The sequence below is a fragment of the Ambystoma mexicanum genome, chromosome 10 (assembly GCF_040938575.1).
Source record: "Ambystoma mexicanum isolate Mex_15411 chromosome 10, UKY_AmexF1_1, whole genome shotgun sequence".
Taxonomy (NCBI): Eukaryota; Metazoa; Chordata; class Amphibia; order Caudata; family Ambystomatidae; genus Ambystoma; species Ambystoma mexicanum.
The window spans coordinates 1,444,734,779-1,444,756,489 of NC_090932.1; the positions used below are offsets into that span (position 1 = coordinate 1,444,734,779).

Consider the following 21,711-nt stretch of genomic DNA (forward strand, 5'->3'; position numbering starts at 1 on the left):
CGGTGTCCTCTGGGCGCTCTCGATCGAGATCGCCTCACGACGCAAGGCAATCATCCACTCTTGCCAAGAGTGCCTCGCTACACACACTAACGGAAGTTCGATCGTCGGGAGACGAAGACGACTTCCACCCCCAGGCCGCGCTCCAAGATACCGAGACCGCGGTTAACATCAGTGAGGCCCCACGCCCGAAGCACACAGATACCTCTCCAGACCCTCGACGCCAGGCGTCGAAAGTCTCTGGGGCCCCCAAGGGACAGGGAAAACATTTTTCCACGCACGGAGAAGGGGGGAAACAGCGGAAAGCACAGCCTTCCACCCCTGTAAAGCCTAAGCAGACAAGCAAACACAAGTCTACCCTTGAAAATAAATCAGCTGCTAAAGTAATACCCTGTTCCAGGGAATGGTCCAGTGAGGACATAGACAGGGTTATGTCTAGGATGTCTTCCTTGGCTGATTTTTATGATAAGAACCCAGAACACTTTCTTTCATATAACCCTCAAGGGGCCACACCCTCAGGCTCCTCCGATCCTATCCCGCTAAGTAAAGAGCCCCGGGTCGAAAGACCTGAACCCTTCAAGGTTCAGCCTTACTCCACTCCATATTCTACTCCACTCCCCAGTTATCAGGGACAAGTTTTCCCTGAAGAGGACCAGGAGTTTGCATTTATGGAAGAACAAACCGGGACAGATTACTATGCAGAGGATGAGGACCTGGAGGAGGGAGAAGATGAGCAGGAAATTTACAGAGTAGATTCCCCAGTACAAAGCGAAGCCCCAGTTACTGACTCTCCAGTTGATAACCAGCCCCTCCTTAACGAGGTTCTCGCTCGAGCAGCGGAACACTTCCACATCGACACCCACGGTGTACAGGAGGAAAGGGACTTCGCGGAGGAGTTTGTAGGAGAGAGAAGACCGGTCGCTCAGACCATCCCTATCCTCAAATCCATCCAACGAAGAATAGATCCTTCCCTGGTGAATCCTAACCTCACCAGAGCTGTCAACCCCAGAATTGAAAAGATTTTCCGGGCAGCCCAGTCTGACCCTCTGTATATAAAGGGACATCTTAAACCAGATTCCCTAGTGGTGACCAACACTAGAAAGAGGGCTGGCACGCCCTTATCTTCATCAGAAGCTCCTCCCGACAAGGAGAGCAAAAAACTTTACGGGTTTGGCAGAAAGGTAGCCTCAACGTCCGCCTACCAAGCAAGGATTGCGAATTCCACCACCCTGTTGGCTAGTCAGGGAGATTGATAGCAGAAGGTACTGTTATCAAGAGACATGCGTGGTTACGGCAGTCGGGATTCAAGACAGAAACCCAGGCTTCTTTAATAGACAAGCCAGTGGAACCCGACCTATTGTTTGGGAAAGCGGTCGAAGACGCACTTAAAAATGCCAAAGATGAATATGAGACTCTCAAATCCCTTGGCCAGCTTACCAACAAACCCCCTAACCAGAGGGGGAACAATAATTTTCGTCGCCCACGCGGCCAAAATTCACAAAGAGGCAACTATGCCCAGGGACAAGGTACACAATGGAATAACAACCAGCAGTCTACCCAGAGTTACGGCAGGGGTAACAAGAGAGGTCGTGGAAGAGGCAGAGGCAGCCCCAACAAGGGCGGGGGCACGCCTCCACCAAAACAGTGACGCTCAGTTCAGGGTCCCTTGCCACGCAACCCCAGTAGGGGGACGCATTTCCACCTTCACCCAGGCTTGGGAAGGGATCACCTCAGACAGATGGGTGCTGTCAACAGTATCCGCAGGATATTGTATAGAACTACTGCAGCGTCCCCGGAATCATCCTCCACGACAAAGAGTGCACTCCCTAGAACATCAAAGGATCCTTCTCGAGGAGATCGCCATTCTGCTAGAAAAGGACGCTATAGAACTCGTCCCAGGACACCAGGTAAACAAGGGTATCTATTCAACTTACTTCCTTGTGCCAAAGAAAGATTTGACAATGCGCCCAGTATTGGACTTACGGCCTGCCAACAAATATGTCAAGCCCCAAAAATTCCGTATGACCACGCTACAAGAGGTAATCCCCCTCCTAAAAAAGGGGGATTACATGGCAACCTTGGATATGAAAGATGCTTATTTTCATATTTCCATGCTCCCAGCGCACAAAAAGTACTTGCGCTTCAAGGTGGACAGTCGCCACTACCAATTCAAGGTACTGCCCTTCGGGATAGCTTCAGCACCAAGGGTATTCACCAAGGTACTGGCGGTGGCGGCTGCACACCTACGCAGGGAAGCAATCCCGGTGTACCCTTATCTGGACGACTGGCTCATAACGGGGGAAACCCCAGGAATTTGCAGGTCAAACATTCAGAGGACTATCGACCTCCTCCACGAATTAGGCTTCTCCATCAACGAGAAAAAGTCAAGTCTGGTGCCAAGCACCTCAAAACAGTTTCTAGGAGCTATCCTAGATACTCAGAAAGGATTGACCTTCCCTTCGGAAGAGAGAATTCGGAATATACTTCTGCAAATTCCGCATTATCAGTCAGGTCAACAGATAACAGTACGCAAAGCTATGCGGTTACTGGGCATGATGGCGTCATGCATTTACCTGGTCCCCCACGCGCGTCTGCGCATGCGTCCCATGCAGGAATGGTTGGCGAAACAGTGGTCTCAGGCAAGTGGTCATTGGGACGATCTAGTGGTCGTTTCGCCAACACTCGTACAGAGCCTACACTGGTGGACAAGAGAGAATCTCGCAAAGGGGAAACCCTTTTACGATCCCGAAGTACAAGCCGTGGTGACTACAGATGCATGCCTGACTGGGTGGGGAGCTCACCATCTCCACCACACAGCTCAGGGTCTCTGGTCTCACTCAGTAGCCAAGAACCACATCAATCTGCTAGAGCTTCTGGCAGTATTCCGAGCGCTAAGGGCGTTCGAGCCCCATCTACTGAACTTGTCGGTGCAGATCAGGACGGACAGCACGACAGCCATGTTCTATCTGAACAAGCAAGGGGGGACTCGTTCGCCAAATCTGTCCAAGCTTGCCCAGAAAATATGGATATGGGCACTCAGACGGAACATCTTCCTGTCATCGCAACATGTTCCAGGGGAGCTCAATTCCCTAGCGGATGCTCTAAGCAGAAACTCCCTCCCGGAAGAACACGAATGGGTCCTTCACAGAGACGTAGTAGAAGATCTCTTCTCTCAGTGGGGTTTCCCCACTATAGACCTATTCGCCACAAGCGAAAACAAACAATGCCCAGGATTTGCATCCAGGTTCCCCCAGCCGGACTCCCAAGGGAATGCCCTGTGGATGAACTGGTCAGGGATGTTTGCGTACGCTTTTCCACCAACTCCTCTCATCAGGAAGGTGGTGTACAAGATGAACAAGGAATCTATGACGCTCATCCTAGTTACTCCCATGTGGGCGAGACAACCATGGTTTCCACACCTACGCAGGATGGCGGTGTGCGAACCCATCAGACTCCCAGCCTGGTACAACCTACTGTCCCAGCAACAGGGTCAAACAGTGCATCAGGAACCCAACTCTATGAACCTAGCAGCATGGCTCCTGAAGTCATAGAGTTTGGACATCTCAAATTACCACAGAGGTGTATGGACATTCTAAAGGAGTCCAGGAAACCAAATACAAGGCACTGTTACTTTGATAAGTGGAAAAGATTCGTTATCTGGTGCCAGAATAAACAAATCAACCCGGTTGATTGCACTCCTTCCAACGTTGTGACATACATGCTCCACCTGCTGGATGCAGGGTTGGTTTTTAACTCGCTGAAAGTACACCTGGCAGCCCTCTCGGCTTACACCACATCCCATAACAAGGTCTCGTGGTGGAAAGTACCAGTGGTTAAAGCCTTCATGGAAGGAGTAAAGAGACTTCACCCTCCTATTTCGAACCCACCGCCAGGATGGGACCTCAACGTGGTGCTAGCTAAGCTCATGGGACCCCCATTCGAACCCATGCATAAAAGTAGTCTCAAACACCTGACTTATAAAACGGCCTTCTTAGTAGCCATTACCTCCATAAGAAGGGTCAGTGAAATTCAGGCTCTGTCAGTGCAGGATCCTTTCTTTACTATCCACAAGGACAAACTGGTTTTACGCACACACCCTAGGTTCTCACCTAAATTCATATCCAAGTTCCATGTAAACCAGTCCATCGAGCTTCCGGCTTTCTTCCAGAACCCGCAAAGCTCGGCTGAGGTGAAACTACACACCCTAGATGTGCGTAGGGCGGTCCTATACTATGTAAATAAAACCAGACCGCTAAGGAAAACAGATCAACTGTTTGTCTCCGTAGCTACAGGCAGAGAGGGGGATCGCGTCTCTAAGGGCGCTATCTCGAAGTGGATTATCAACTGTATACAGCTGTGTTACTCTCTTTCTGACAAGACTCTGCCTTTTACGCCAAGGGCCCACTCTACTAGAGGCATTGGTGCCACTCTGGCTTTCATTGCAAATGTTCCCCTCGACACCATTTGCAAAGCGGCTACTTGGAGCTCTATTCACACTTTTACTCAGCATTACTGCATTGACACTCATTCCAAGACAGATACACAAGTGGGACAAGCGGTTCTAAGACACCTGTTTGCTCATGACCCTTCTCACATCCCACCTCCTTCTTCTGGTACTGCTCGCTAATCTATGCACAGCATGTGATCTAAGCAGATTCCACAAGCCTCAGAAGGGATACATTACTCACCGTAATCGTATTTCTGATGCTTGTATCTGCTTAGATTCACATGCGACCCACCCTTCCTCCCCTCCGAGAGAAGGCGCATGATTGCTTGTAGTCTTACCTTTTCTGTCTATCTGCTTGGATTATCTGTACTCACGCTACTCCTCATGCTTCCTCATGTCAGAAAAAATACAATCTGAGGATCCTACACGCGTGAGGGATCTTGGGTACAGTGGACGTCACACTAGGGATAGTATTACTGGCACGCCTGTGTCGACGCCCATTTTCGACTTTCGAAAAACAAACTGTAATACTCCGCAGCTTCCACTAGATGTCGGCCTATGCACAGCATGTGAATCTAAGCAGATACAAGCATCAGAAATACGATTACGGTGAGTAATGTATCCCATATATATATATATATATATATATATATATATATATATATATACATACACCACATGCCTACACCACATCAAATGAGCAACAGACACTCATGCTCATGACACACATTAAATGTACTTCACACCATACACCGCAAAATGTGAATGCATAACATAACATTTTCATAACAATGAAACCCCAAAAGTCCATGTTGCGTTCCAACTGCAACGTGACAAACCTGAAAATCCTCAAAAAATTGTTAAACTAACACAATCAACCAAACAGACCAATCAACCACCAGTCCACACATTCAAGTTTTATGTAAACCTAACCAACTCCTAAAATTCCGGAAACCACCTAGTTTTGGTTGATCAGCTTCTTCCACTTCACCCTAGGTGCCTGCCAGCCATGAGTTGTGTTTATTTAAAATGGCTGCAATAGCACAGCGAACGCTTTGACAACCATTATGCACTGTTAGCACATCAGCCGATTGCAGATGAGCTTGAGCAACACAATTTCTCCTGCTGCTGCCTCACTGAACAATACAGTTGGGAAACACAGTACCTCTGTGAAACAAAAATCACTTGGGGGATCTCTCCACATTGGAGCTCCAGCTCAGAACACCGGCTCTGCCGCCGCATCGCACATCTCAAAACGGAGCATTTGTGCTAAACAGCACACAAACGTTCCGTTTCCCAACGTTGTGCACTGCAGGTTCCTTTCGTTTTCTTTTTTTATAATGTGTGCAGGGCACGATCAGTGCACCTTTCCTCTAATCTTCATGGCCCGCCAAGGACTCCTGACAGAATGCCGGAATGTCAGCTGTTAAACATGCTGCTCCCAACATTCAAGGTCATCGCCATGCTGCACAGCACCCAGATGATGTCACCACTCTGCAACAAATATTGAGATAATGCAGAGCTCCATGACCCCAACAATCGGAGCTCTCTGTATGTACTGGCACCAATGGTCTCACCTGTGAGCCCAATTTAAAAGTCTGACAAACGCCTCCTTTTGTTTCTCATGGTGCGCCTGATCTCACTAAACCTGCAGGTTAGCTTCACCTCAAGTAGAATCCTCACAATGTAACCTTTTGGCACCCTTGACGTGTGAGGGACCCCGAGGTCCTCCCTCTCTCTGGATGATCCACCACTTCAGGCACCCATAGAGCCTCTCAGGAAACAGCGTCGTAGTCTCTGGGGCTCTGAGAAGGTGCACACAGTCTTTGGTGTCCCTGCATGCCCTGGGTGCTTGCGCTTGTAAATCAGACTCGTGGCACTCTTCATGGGTGCCTGCCAGGACTCTTACTTCCCCCTGGGTGGTCCTACAACACTGGTGTCAGCAGGACAGTCTCTCTCTGTGCTCCCCCCCCCCACCCCTGGAAGCCATACCGGGCACACCCTCGCCCCTGGGTGGTGGGACTCATCATGCAGGGCAGTGGGCTCCCTCCCTATTGCTTTAGTGCTTTAGTCTCTCTTAATACGGTGCTGCACCCCTCTCCTCCCCCCCAACCCCCCGCAGCAGTCTCCTTTCTCACTGGCCCCATTCACACAGGTAACTGCTTCTCCAGCTTCTTTACCAGGGTTCTTTAAGACCAACTCGTAGCCAATTTATGTTGTGACCCTAAGTGGGGGTCTTCAGGTATAAAGGATACTCTGGACGTCAAGAAATCTTCATGTCAAGGCCTCCCTCTGGAACAGCCTTCCTACCTCCCTGAAACTTGAGGAGAACCACCTCCGGTTCCGGAAGCACCTCAAAACCTTCCTCTTTGCCTCCGCTTTCTCTCCCCCTCTCCCCTGCTAATACTACTGAAACTGCACTGAATCTGCAACTGGGCCACTCACCGTTCTCGGGCCAGCCACTCTCCCCTGCACTGCCTCCACGGCAACCCCTGCACTACGGGACTGTGTCTGTATCCATACAGCCCCCCTTCCCAGCACTTGTCTGCACTTACCTCGCACTTGCCACCAGCTGGCCCTTGTTATTTATCCTGTATGCTGTATGCTTATAACCCTGTACTGCACTTTCCCCTCTCCCTTTACCCTCTACCCTTGCACTTGCGCGATCTGAATGACACCTGGCCTAGTAAGATCGTTGTCTGTCTCCCCTTGTTCCCCCCCCCCCTGCCTCGTCGCGCCTTGAAACACTTGTGTATAGGCGCGTTACAAATGCCATATCATATATCATATCAATCAGATGGTACATCAGGAGATTCAGTCATAGAATCAGAGCGGAGCCCACTGGCTCCCACCACCCAGGCTACATCTTGTCAGCTACCCTGGGTGGAATACTCACAACACAGTATTCCACTCGATCATACCCAAACATTCCTTTAGTGACATCATACCTCAGGCACTCAGCATACATGCAGGCAGATTACTAGCAACCCTAACAGCACCAAAACCACAGAGTGAACCAAGAAGTTGCTGGAAGTCATGCTCATGAGACTGCTGCTGGAAGACACTACATTGCCCTGCCTTTTGTCACCAGACCAAGGAATCCGGAGGTCTGGTCCAGACCTGCCACATCTTCGGGGAGCCAACATGAGCGCTTTGTTCAAACTCAAGGTACTGTGGGGAAAAGGGTATTGCCTACCTCATTCAGAGAAGTTGCTCCGAAGCGTTGGAGTGCGAATAGAGGTGCCCAAGGCAACCCCCTCTAACTTCTGACCCAAACTGTCATGTTTGTCCCCTTTTAGAGTCTGTATTTAGGTCTTCTTTGTTGGGTGCTAACCTGCTGCTTCAATAACTTCAGACACTGGAAGAAATCCGCACAAACTCTTCATTTATCGCTGTTTGCAATGACTTCATGTCCTCTCTGAACAGACTTTAGCTAGGGTTGCGTTTTAATACTTGCCATGCAAAGAAACCGTCTCTAGAACCTTGACGAAGCTCATGTAGCACTAACCACTTATTTTCCTCCCTTTAAGTGACTTTTCTATGGTTTGCCGAGTAAATGCATTACCGTATAACCTGTTGAAAACGCCATGAGTGCGCAATTACCAATGATGCGATAACCTTGCCTTATCCCTTTTCATCATTGCTACAAATGTAACCGTGAACCAACGCAAAAATGTAAGTGCCCTTTGAAGTGTATTATCTAGTATTCCTAAGTGTTCTACTGTTTGAAGTATTGAAAGTGATTCTGGTGTAAATGTAATAAAATCTTTTATATAACTATACATGCAAGTGCTTCTTTGCTGTGCCTGTTTAAGATTCAAAGTACTTACCTACAGCTCACATCTTCCTCTTAAGATCAGCCTGACTGCTCTGCGACACTACCAAGGTCCTGAGCTAGTACAGACTGATACTAAGAGTTTGGGATCTACAAAACACTGGGCTAGCCTACTAAAGTCTTACTGCCAATAGGACTTTCCGAAAACTCCCCTAGCAACTACATTAGCTGACATCCCTTTTTTTCTGCGTAATCATCTGCCAACTCACTTTTGCAGAAATGTTATGGACCTGATTTTCTCAGAGAATCTTACTAGCCACTTTCAGTCCACTTCCAGTGGTATGGTCCGATCACTTTATTTTACTGTTTGTTACTTTTTCTCCCTGCCCCTTCTGGCCCCTCCCCTAAACATTTAAGCGTTTCTGGGGTAAAGTCAATCTTCCTACAGTAGCAGATCCTTTGATGGCCAGTATTAACCATTCTGTCATAACAGGGGGTCAGTATCATTGTAGGACCTTCGGTTGGGTAGAGAAGGGGGAGAAAGTTTTGGATATCTTCAAGGAGCTGCCAAACAGAGTTGGGGTATGGCTGTGGGGGGGGGGGGGGTGTTGGTCGGTGGATGTTTCAGCTGGGGAAGGTGAAGCTTAAGATATGGTGGTTTGACCATGGATGGGGCGTTGGAAGTGATAATGATCTGGCTGTTCAAATAGGCTAGCGTCTTTATTATGTGTAGGGGCAGAGAGAGTGTTTGAAGCCAAGGTCCAAGAGCGTGTTTGCCACAGCTGAGGCCTAGGTTTACATGCCCCAGAAATAAAATGCTCAACGTTGGCTTGATGTTTTCCCCTGCCATGCGAGTGAGGTCTTCCTCAAAGGCAGAGGTTGGGCCCAAGGGTCGATGGATTATGTGAAGGCTAATGCAGTCTGAGGAGGAATGAGAGCTTGACAGAAAGGAGCTTGCAGTTCCCATTCATTGAGCTACTGATGGGTCCAATTTGTAGCGAGTTTGTAAATAAGAGTATGGGCATCCTCAAAGAGGCACGCAAACCTAATAAGACATTTCTACTACTATAAATAGAAACTGGTTATCTTGTGCAAAACACGAGACATCAGTTGTTTTTTCTCCCTCAAACATTGTTCTAATTGCTTTACCTTTTGGACACAGGATTAGTTTACAGCTATCCTGGAGTCCACTTAGCGGCACTGTCTGCATACACCACCTTTCAAACAAAGGTTTCCTGGTGGAAAGTGTCAGTTGTTAAAACTTTTATGAAAGGTTTTAAGATTATTCTCACCGATTTCAAACCCAACTCCCAGATGGGATTTAAATGTGGTACTAACAAAGCAGATGGGTCCAGCTTTTGAGCCAAAGCATAACATCGGTCTTAAACATCTCACTTACAAGACTGCTTTTCTCGTTGCCATTACATCCATCAAAGGGTCAGTGAACTACAAGTACTCTCAGTTCAAGATCACTTTCTTACTACCCATAAAGACAAAGTGGTGCTGCGAACGCACCCATGTTTTTCTCCAAAGATTCTCAAAGTTCCATGTTAACCAGTCCATAGATCTCCCAAATTTCTTCAAGAATCTAACTAATTGGGCAGGAAAATTCCTCTATAGATCGGATGTTGGGATAGCCGTTCTGTATTACCTTAACAAAGCAAAACCAATGAGAAAGACTGATCAGTTCTTTGTTTTCAATAGCTACTGGAAGAGAATGGATCCTTTCTCAGTTAGCTATCTCAAAGTGGATAGTAAAAGGCATTCAAATTTGCTACTCCCTTTCTAACAGAGCTCTGCCTTTCAGACCCAGAGAACACACTTCACGTGGCACAGGGACTACCTTAGCATTTATTGCAAATGTACCTTGAGATACAATTTGCAAGGCAGCTACTTGGAGTTCCATACTTACCTTTACACAGCATTACTCTCTAGAGGCTAGCTCAGGGGTAACGTGCTTGCCTTGGAAGCAAGACGACACGGAGCAACACAGGTTTGAACCCCGGGTCCGCGCTTTTAAACCTCTGGGTATCAAGTGCGATTGTAAATAACCGATCATATCATACTCATTCCAAACAAGATTCACAGGTGGGACAAGCAGTATTAAAACCTCAATTTGCTGCTGTACCTTCAAACATCCAACACCATCTCCAGGTACTGCTTGCTAGTCTATGCAAAGCATGTGATTCTAAGCAGATCCACAAGCCTCAGAAGACGCACATTACTCACTGTAATCATATTTCTGAAGCTTGTATCTGCTTAGATACACATGTGCCCACCCTTTCTCCCCTCTTCGCCATAGACATCAAGTATCTTACACTTACTCTTATGCACTCACACAAGCACTTCATGCTCCCTCATGTCAGAAACATAACATTCTGAGGGACTTTGTGTGAAGGAACATGGGTACTACAGAAGTCAAACTAGGGATAGTATTAGACCCGCCCAGTCATCCCTTTTCGACTTTCAAAAACAAGTCATGCAATACTCTGCACGTACCTCTATATGGCGGCCTCTGCAAAGCCTGTGACACTAAGCAGATGGGCATCAGAAATACGATTATGTTAAGTAATGTGTGTGTGTGTATATATATATATATATATATATATATATATATATATATATATAATCTGAGGCTTGTGGAATCTGCTTAGAACACATGCTGTGCATAGGCCGACATCTAGTGGAAGCTGCAGAGTATTACAGTTTGTTTTTCGAAACTCGAAAATGGGTGTCGACACAGGGTGTGCCAGTAATACTATCCCTAGTGTGACGTCCACTGTACCCATGATCCCTCACGCGTCTAGGACCCTCAGATTGTTTTTTTCCGCCATACTGGTCGCAAGCATCCCGTGGAGTTCCCTGGCCGTAGCCATAATTTTACTAATTATCTTAATATTTCCCAATTTTCTCCACCCCAATGTCGAGTCACCGAACTTCGACACTCGACGCCGGCCCGGAGAAGAAAACAACCGTCGAGAGCTGCACGACGGACTTGGGCCTCGGAAAGGCCTCTGGCCTCGGCCCTGCAAGTAGGGAGAGTGGGGGGTGGTACTTTTCTTATATATTCCTACCCACACTAGCCCGCTGCCACAGGGTACGTATGGAGGGTACCCCTTTCCAATTTTGCCCCAAGTGCAACCGCAAGTACTCTTGGGTTGACAGACATGCCACGTGTAACCTCTGCTTGCCGAGGGACCACCCCGAGGCGAACTGCAGAGCGTGTAGTCGGTTTAAACCGAAGACCCTAAAGGACCGTTCGATCAAACATTGGGCCCACCATGCCAGGCAACAAGAGGCCATGGCAGCGGAGGGCACATTTAGTGATGGCAGCGATGCTGTACTTTCTGACGGCGAGGGCAACGTGGCGTCGAGAGACAGCCAAGTGCAAGTCCCCGACCTCGGAAGGTTGTCCGGCAGGGCAGCTATGGGGAAAACCACCGGCGACACGAGCGCTACCCACAGCACTAACACTAAATACGCAAAGTCCAACCGAGACTCGACGCGCACGTCAAGTTCTCGGAAAGAGGCGCACAGAGAATGGTCCATCGAATCGGTGTCCTCTGGGCGTTCTCGTTCAAGATCGCCTTATCATACCAGGCACCCATCCACTGTTGCCAAAAGTGCCTCGCTCCCTAAGGTAACTGAGGTTCGATCGTCTGAAGACGAAGCCGACCTCTATCCCCAGGCCACACTCCAGGAGTCGGCGTCAGCAGACCGCATGACGACTGCTCCCGAGTCCCGACCTCCACACTCTAGAGATAGGGACACTACCCCCGAATCTGGACGCCAGACGTCGAAAGGCTCCGAAGGAGCAAAAACACCAGGGTAAACCCTCTTCCACCCACGGGGAGGGGGGAGAACAGCAGAAGACGCACTCTCAACCTTCTACACCACAGAAACAGACCGACAGGTCACAGTCTTCTGTTAATTTACCCAAGACGCCTGCACAAGGCCATAGGTCCACTCAGGATAGAACAGGGAAACTCTCCAGGAAAGAGTAATCCCCAGCTCTAAGGAATGGTCTAGTGAGGACATAGAAAGAGTTATGTCTAGGATGTCATCACTGGCAGACTTCTATGCCAAGAATCCTGAGCACTTCCTTTCCTATACCCCTGACAGGGCTACACCCTCAGGGTCTAGGGACCCGGTACCCCCAAGTAAGAAATCCCGGGTTTAAGCACCAACACAAAGTCGGTCTTCGGACCCCTTCTGTATACAGCCTTACTCTCAATATAATGAGGATCCACTTTTGATTGAGGATCCAGATTTGGGCACGTTGGGAGACCAAACTGGGATGGACTACTATGGGGATGACTAGTACCAAGAGGAGGAAGAGGATGACCCAGAAACCTACAGGGTAGACTCCCCAGTAGACAAAGAACCTCTGGTTACCGACTTCCCGGTTGACAACCAGCCTCTCCTGAATGAGGTGTTGTCCAGAGCAGCAGAACACTTCCGCATAGATACCCAGGGAGCACAGGAAGAGAGGGATTTTGCCGAGGAGCTAGTGGGAGAATGGAGACCTGTTGCCCAGGCCATCCCTATTCTCAAATCTATACAGGGAAGAATAGACCTTTCCCTTCTAAATCCCAATCTCACCAGGGCAGTAAACCCCAGGATCGAAAAACTATTCAGGGCAGCCCAGTCAGACCCGCTGTACATAAGGGGGCAACTGAAACAGGACTCCCTGGTAGTGACAAACACCCAAAAGAGGCCCCTATCATTGTCTGAAGCTCCCCCTGACAAGGAGAGCAAAAAGATCTATGGTTTGGGTAGAAAGGTAGCCTCCACTTCCACCTACCAGGCAAGGATTGCCAACTCTACCACCCTACTGGCAAGTTACAACTGCCACCAGTGGGAACAGGTCGCGGCACTCATCTACTCCGCCCGGAACCAAGGCCAGTTGGCACATGTTGCGTCGGAGGGAAGGGCCGTGTCCGGTTGCATCCTTAAAGAAAACTTTGATGCCGCGGATAACGCCGGCAGACTGATAGCAGAGAGCACTGTTATCAAAAGACATGCTTGGTTAAGACAATCTGGGTTCAAACCCGAGACACAAGCATCTTTAATAGACAAGCCAGTGGAGTCTGATTTACTGTTTGGCAAGGCGGTAGAGGATGCGCTAAAAAATGCCAAGGATGATTACGAGACTCTCAAAGCCCTGGGCCAGTTAACCAACAAACCCCCGAATCAAAGAAGGAATGGCAATTTTCGTCACCCACGTGGCCAAAATTCCCAAAGAGGCTCCAACTATTCCCAGGGGCAGGGTACACTATGGAACAACAACCAGCAGTCTACCCATGGTTATGGCAGGGGTAACCAGAAAGGACGTGGTAAGGGTAGAGGCAGCCCCAATAGAGGCGGCAGCATGCCTCCCCCGAAACAGTGACGTTCCGTTCACGGTCCCTTCTCGCGCATCCCCAGTAGGGAGACGCATTTCCAACTTCACCTAAGCTTGGGAAGGGATCACATCAGCCAGATGGGTGCTGTCCGCAGGATACTGCATAGAACTGTTAGAGCGTCCCCGAAACCACCCTCCACAACAAAGTACATTCATTAGACCACCAGAAGATCCTCCTCGAAGAGATCGCCAATATTCTAGCAAAGGACGCGATAGAACTCGTTCCGGGACTCCAGGTAAACAAGGGTATTTATTCAACTTACTTCCTTGTGCCAAAAAAAGATTTGACAATGCGCCCAGTATTGGACTTACGGCCTGCAAACAAGTATGTCAAGCCCCAAAAATTTCACATGACTACTCTCCAAGAGGTAATCCCCCTCCTAAAAAAGGGGGATTACATGGCAACATTGGACATGAAAGATGCCTATTTTCATATTTCCATGTTCCCAGCGCACAGAAGATACTTGTGCTTCAAGGTGCACAGTCAGCACTACCAGTTCAAGGTACTGCCCTTCGGGATAGCCTCGGCTCCAAGGGTATTCACCAAAGTACTGGCAGTTTCTCCATAAACAAGAAAAAGTCAAGTATGGTGCTAAGCACCTCCAAACAGTTCCTAGGAGCTGTCCTAAACACACAAGAGGGGTTGGCTTTTCCATCAGAGGAAATAATTCGGAATATACTGCTGCAAATTCCACAATATCAGGCCGGTCGCCAGATAACGGTACGCAAAGCAATGCGTTTGCTGGGCATGATGGTGTTATGCATTTACCTGATCCCCCACGCATTCCCATGCAAGAATGTTTGGTGAAACAGTGGTTTCAGATTCTTGGCCAGTGGTCAGTGGGACGATCTAGTGGTCGTTTCGCCAACGCTTGTACAAAGCCTTCACTGGTGGACAAGAGAAAATCTGTCCAAGGGGAAACCGTTTTAGGATCCCGAGATACAGGCGGTAGTCACAACAGACGCATGCCTGTCAGGGTGGGGAGCACACCATCTCCACCACACAGCTCAGGGTCCCTGGTCTCACTCAGTGGCCAAGAATCATATCAATCTGCTAGAGCTTCTGGCAGTATTCAGAGCGCTTCAGGCGTTCGAGCCCTACCTGTTGAACCTGTCAGTGCAGATCCTGACGGACAGCACTACAGCCATGTTTTACCTGAACAAGCAAGGAGGGACTCGTTCGCCAAATCTGTCCAAGCTTGCCCAGAGAATTTGGATATGGGCACTCAGACGGAACATCTTCATGTCATCTCAACATGTTCCAGGGGATCTCAATTCTCTGGCGGACGCTTTGAGCAGAGATAACCTCCCAGAGGAACACAACTGTTGTCTACACAGAGAAATCGTAGAAAATCTCTTCTCAGTGGGGTTTCCCCACTATAGACCTATTCGCCACAAGCGAAAACAGGCAGTGCCCAGGATTCGCATCCAGGTTCCCCCAACCAGACTCACGGGGAACGCCCTGTGGATGAACTGGTCAGGGATGTTTGCGTACGCTTTTCCACCAGCACCTCATCAGGAAGGTGGTCAACAAGATGAACAGAGAATCGATGACGCTCGTCCTAGTTGCTCCCATGTGGGCGAGACAACCGTGGTTCCCACACTTACACAGACTAGCGATGTGCAAACCCATCCAGTTCCCGGGCTGGTTCAACCTACTGTCCCAGCACCAAGGTCGGAAAGTGCATCCTCAACCAAACTCAATGAACCAGGCAGCATGGCTCCTGAGTTCATAGTTTGCAATCCTCAATTTTCGCAGAGATGTATGGACATCCTAAGAGAATCTAGGAAGCCAAACACGAGGCACTGCTACTTTGAAAAATGGAAGAGATTTTTTATCTGGTGCCAGAATAAGCAAATCAACCCAGTTGATTGCACTCCTTCCACAATTGTCACATTCCTGCTCCACCTGCGGACGCAGGGTTGGTTTTTAACTCACTGAAGGTACACCTGGCAGCGCTGTCAGCATATACCACCTCCCATAACAAGGTGTTGTGGGTGAAAGTACCAGTGATTAAAGCATTCATGGAAGGAGTAAAGAGACTTCACCTTCCAATTTCAAACCCACCACCAGGATGGGACCTTAACGTGGTGCTATCTAAACTCATGGGCCACCCATTCGAGCCCATGCATAAAAGCAGTCTCAAACACCTGACTTATAAAACGGCCGCCTTACTAGCAATTACATCTATAAGAAGGGTCAGTGAAATTCAGGCTCCGTCAGTGCAGGATCCTTTCTTTACGGTTCATAAAGATAAACTGGTTTTACGTACACACCCTAGGTTCTCACCTAAGTTTATTTCTAAATTCCACGTGAACCAGTCCATCGAGCTTCCGGCTTTCTTCCAAGACCTACAAAGCTTGGCTGAGGCGAAACTACATACCCTAGATGTGCATAGGGTGGTCCTATACTATGTAAACAAAACCAGACCGCTAAGGAAAACAGACCAACTGTTTGTCTCCGTAGGTACAGGCAAAGAAGGAGATTACGACTCTAAAGGCGCCATCTCTAAGTGGATTGTTAACTGTATCCAGCTGTGTTACTCCCTTTCTGAAAGAACTTTGCCTTTCACGCCAAGAGCCCACTCTACAAGAGGCATTGGGGCCACTCTGGCTTTCATTGCAAATGTACCCCATGACACCATTTGCAAAGCAGCTACTTGGAGCTCTATTCACAAGTTTACTCAGCACTACTGCATTGACACCCATTCCAAGACAGATACTCAAGTGGGACAAGCGGTTCTAAGACATTTATTTGCTCATGACCCTTCTCACATCCCAATTCCTTCTTCTAACACTGCTTGCTAATCTATGCACAGCATGTGATCTAAGCAGATTCCAGAAGCCTCAGAAGGGATACTTTGCTCACCTTAATGGTATTTCTGATGCTTGTATCTGCTTAGATTCACATGCACCCGCCCTTCCTCCCGTCTGAGAGAAGGCGCATGGATGCTTGTAGTCTTCTCTTATCTGCTTGGATACTCTGTACTCGCGCTACTCCGCATGCTACCTCATGTCAGAAAAAATACAATCTGAGGGTCCTACACGCTTGAGGGATCATGGGTACAGTGGACGTCGCACAAGGGATAGTATTACTCGCACGCCCCAGTTCGATGCCCCTTTTTGAGTTTCGAAAAACAAACTGTAATCTGCAGCTTCCACTAGATGTCGGCCTATGCACAGCATGTGAATCTAAGCAGATACAAGCATCAGAAATACGATTATGGTGAGTAATGTATCCCATATATATCTAAATCTTGTGGTTCTGCTTAGAAATGTATGCTCTTCATAGGCTGCTATGTAGTGGTACGTGCACAGTATTGCAGGACCGAAAAGGGACCTTGACTCTGCCCATCTGTGATGCTATTCCTAAGGTGGCATTGTAAGTACCCATGGTCCTTCACGCGTCGAAGTCCCTCAGATTGTTTTTTCCGCCATATTGGACGATAATTAGAATCAAGAGAAGGACGCTTATTCTTTTTAATTAGAATTTTTTTTAAATGTGCTTGTATCACCTGCATATTTTTCATATAGAATGTTTGTTTGACAAGATTGCATGTAAAAATTGATATATTGCAAACCAGTCTAGGCCCTGCCTAAGTGTTGGCACCAGGTGGCTCAAGAGAAAGCAGTTATTAACATTGACACTGAAAAGATACGGGCCAACCTTCCCTCACTTGTATCCAGTTGGCAGACTGCTTATGTTTCAATCACTTCCTTTAAAAGATGATATTCGACCTGACCAAAAGTAGATTGTTGGGCTATACAAGTTGCTAAAATATTGTACACTTACGCTGATCAGATGAGTACGTAGAAGAGATCCAAATCCTGTGCATCAGAGATTTGGAAGCACACTTTCAGCTAATATAACATAGATAAGAACATTCTTGAATTAATAGTCTGAGCCATTACTTTCTAATCTCTGCAGATTTGATGTCCTTTAGTTATGGAGCCAACCTGTAACAAGATGACGAAGGGATGTAATTTGACCAAGGGGAAGAGTGGGTGGGGCGGGGGGGTGAAGAGTGTAGCAAAGGGGGCAGGGTCTAGTGAATGTGCAGTTTCTTACAAATAGATTGAATAATGTTGGGTGGGGTGCATGCACTCAAATGGGCCCTGGCCAGAAGGTGGCCTAAATGCAACACTGGATGAGACATTCTTGGAACACTCCCACTTGTCAGTTGCAAGAGAAGCTAGTAAGATCAGGAAGGAGTGAATGAGAATCGTTACTTGAATGCTCATACTAGTCAGGCAACAGAGAAAACGAGAGTGAATTAGAATCATTGTTAGACTGTTAATACTCGTCTTGGGTCAGAAGGAAGTGTTGTACAGTCAGGACAAAGTACATAAAGAGAAATATTCTGGGAGTGACACTGTAATAATTAATACCAAAAAGGGTCTAAGTGAAATAAAAGAACTAGGACCCTGAGAACCAGTTGGAGTTGATAAAACCATATCAAGATGCAGATCAAACGGAAATCGAAATTATGAACTGTTCAGGAAAATGGGCAATAGCCCAGAAGGAAAATAGGATTCTGTGATGAGTTTACCACAGGATGAGAAAAGGGTCAACCCTTATAGAGGAAAACAGTAGAAGACTGAACAGTCCAGAACAATAATATATGAACTGATATAAAAGTTATTACTAGAGACTATCTGAAGTCTTTTGAGAAGTGGCTAACAGATGAGTAAACATTCCTCGGGAGATGTAGTCCGGATTTTGAGTTGTTCAAAATACTAGGGTCAGATAGGTTAGTCGGACGGTTTCATTTATAGAGCTTCACTGACTGACTAGCACTGTAACTATTTTGTTAGGTAGGGACGCCTTGTAGAATGGGGAAAGACCGGCTTTATTCCTTTTTCTTTAAATAAACCTACTAGTGAAATGTCAAGTCTGTGTCCTCTTTCTCACCTACTACAATGGTTCCTGTACCAGGTGTGAGCACCCAACGTAAAATAACAAAATAGTGGGGAGGACTAGGGAACCATAAACCTTGCAAGCAGTTGAATAACCAGTAGTCGGCACAACTAAGTCCAGTGTCCTACAGACGCATCTCAATCCTAGTATATATGGAAGACCCCACACCTGATGGTCTGTACCTAATCCATATGATGGGTTATGGGATTAAACAAAGGAAACGCAATTTGAACCAATGGAAAATTAGGTTAAAATCCATAAGGCCTAAAACTCGATACATCCTCTATTTAGACCTCCTAAGTGCTTCTAACCATATTAATGCACAGTTTCTCAGAATAATACATTAAAGCCACAGAGAGCCAAGAATCAGATAACATTTCAACAAGTAGTTACCTACATGATAAAATTTAATGGAAACATGTACACATTGTTACTAATTACTAAATGCAGTTAGTATTTGTTTTATAAATCTTTTTTATTGCAATTTTAAAGAGAATAACAGGAGCTAAACCCTGCACGTGTATTTTGTTCCATTCGCAGAATCGAAACAAAATACACATAGCTCGTTGGGGAGTCTCCCCAAGAGTCCTCTTTAACATGGGGGGAAACAAGAAAATAAACAATATATGTCTAGGCGATTGTAGCCACCACACAGCCTTCATACTGGTGAGCATTCCTGTATTTTCAATCTGTTACATTGACATATCATATCCCTTTGATATATCGTCCCTTTGTACTAGTTCTACCACCCCACTCCCAGAGTGCCTCCCAAAAGTTCAATTACGCATTGTAATACTCAAACTATCATGCATATATCTCAGTCCCATGTTTATCATGAGTCTAGCCATTCAAGAAAGGTGTATGTCGTTTTTCAGTATCCTAGGAATGCTTTCCATCAAAGCCATCCTCCAACCCCGTAGAGTCCCAACAATAGCCTCCCCTCTCGGTCCTCCCTTCTCACCACAGCCATTTACATTGTAATACCCCAGTCCCCGTTAGCTTCCACAGATTGGGTGACATTGGAGACTTAAAGACTGAGTGGTTAATACTTGTGGTGTTCAATATTGGATCCTGTCAACCTGTCTCAGCAGTCTGAGAAGCCTTTTATGGGATTGCTTTTAATAGATCTTCAGCTCTTTGTCCCTAAACAGGTATTCTTTGTCAGCTTAGCAGGTCTAAGTAGGCCTGCCTTTGCCCCACGAGCCACAAAATACTTAAGTATGTTGACCTTCCTCCTCTTCGCTCCCACCGGGAGCCAGGTCAGGGAAATGGTGAAGCATATGCTGTTGATACTGCAGCCCTTATTTCGCAGCTGCTGCCTTTAAAATGTGTTCCTTGTCCTGGATGTCTGAAAAGTTAACAATGTTGGGCTTCCAGTCGATTCTGCTGTTTTATTTAAGGGCTTCATTTTGATTCGATATAATTTGCCCACAAAAATAGTCTTCCTCCTCCTCCAGGTCCAGCAACTCCAGGAGCCAGTTGGTGACAATTTATGGGGACGTCCCCTTTTACACCTGTGAAAAGACCAATCATTCTAATTAGTTTCACTCCAACCACATATTTTCTAAATACTCCGTGTTTCTATCACTGTTACCCTTCACGATGACCTCCACTTCCTTGCACATTTGCTTGACCCTTGGGATTATTTGGCTGCACTGCTAATTTAAGTCTGTAGTGTTCTGCTCGAGCACTGAGGATCTTGTGTCAAGCTGTGCCACTTTCTTGCTTATTTTATTGAATTTGTTGTCCAAACGCGATAGAGATTTTTCAATGTGCCCCAATGCCACAGCACAATATTCTGAGATGGAGTGGGTACACGAGATTCGTCCGAACTTGGCTGTATGCTTCGAGGTGCAAAGAAGTCTGCCTCCACTTCCTTGACTTTCCTCTTACTTTTACCAGATGCCATTTTTCTTTCCCAAATCCTGGGGACGTTGAAGTATGGCTCTGATAGTATGGGAAATAGCGTTTGCTGAGTAGCAGGTGGAACACTTATTCTTAACGTGTGCATATCTTGTATTATCCCCACCTCTATGGGTACCTGCCATGTCAACAATGAGCATTTCTGACATTCCTGAAGGCGTCTTCACTGCAGACCTTTCCTGTACAGATAACTGCAGTGTGCTTCTGCCCAGTGTCTGGAACCACACTAGTCCAAGATGACCACCTCCATCTTGGCTTCATCTCCATGGCGAGTGCTTCCCACCTTCAACTTGGCCACCACTTTCTCTCCAAACCATCGACACCGTGAGGCTGTCCCATGGCTCTCCACAGCTGGGAACCGCTCCCCAACCCCCCTTAGATATTGAGCCTGTGGGAGAGGCACCAGAGCCACAGTCCCCTGTGACCCTGTCCTCTGGTTCTCACTCCAGCGCAGTGCCCAGCGACTCCTCTCACTTGCCCGACTCAGGGCTACTGTTAGGAAATGTTTTCTTAAGTCCAACTAAGGGCTTAGTAAAACCATACAACTGAGAAAATACAAAACTCCACTCTTAGTATAAGGCTGTACCACCTGAGTTTTCGGTAGCATAGACGGAGCAGCCAGGCCTGTTTTAGGTGGGTGAGAGGGCTGTAGCTTGGTACAAAGAAATTGTAGCATACATATGGTCCAAAGAAACACTATGTATTGTAAAAATAAAGGGTTTATTTAAATAAAAGTAGGCCAAGAGTAATCTTGGTAACAGAAGTACTATCACATTATATATAAACACAATTATAAAAACGCAAAACAATGCTTTAAAGTACACAGACCAAAGCATAGACCCTGTTTAGAAAACTAACAGTATTTTTGGGGAAGTCGGGCCTTTAGCTTACACAATTAGTATAGGACACACCTATTCATAGGGAGTAAAACCATCAGTTACATTTAGATTACTTTACAGTAAGTCCAGGGTAGTAGACCCTGTCAGTCATGCAGTGACACTCAGTTAAGGAACTACTTCCTCACCTCTTCCCCACCCTCTCCTCTCTCAATAACAACTGTGACCCCAACACTCTAATAGAGCCCTTTAGCAATACCATGAACCTTGACATTGCACCTCTCAAACTGCGTAAAAGCAAACGGAAAACTCGCCTTAACACCTGGTTCACCCCCCAGTTTATTGAACTCCAACTCCAGAAAAGAAAACTCCAAGCTATATGCTCGAGAACAAAGCCCTTCCAAATAATTT

The 21,711-nt window shown here is 47.1% G+C and overlaps 1 protein-coding gene across 1 annotated transcript in view; it reads left to right on the forward strand.

Annotated features, from left to right (window-relative positions):
* Positions 1-21,711, forward strand: part of NAA25 (N-alpha-acetyltransferase 25, NatB auxiliary subunit) — a 1,586,429-nt gene that overhangs the window by 838,010 nt on the left and 726,708 nt on the right. The gene's annotated exons all lie outside the window — the stretch shown is intronic.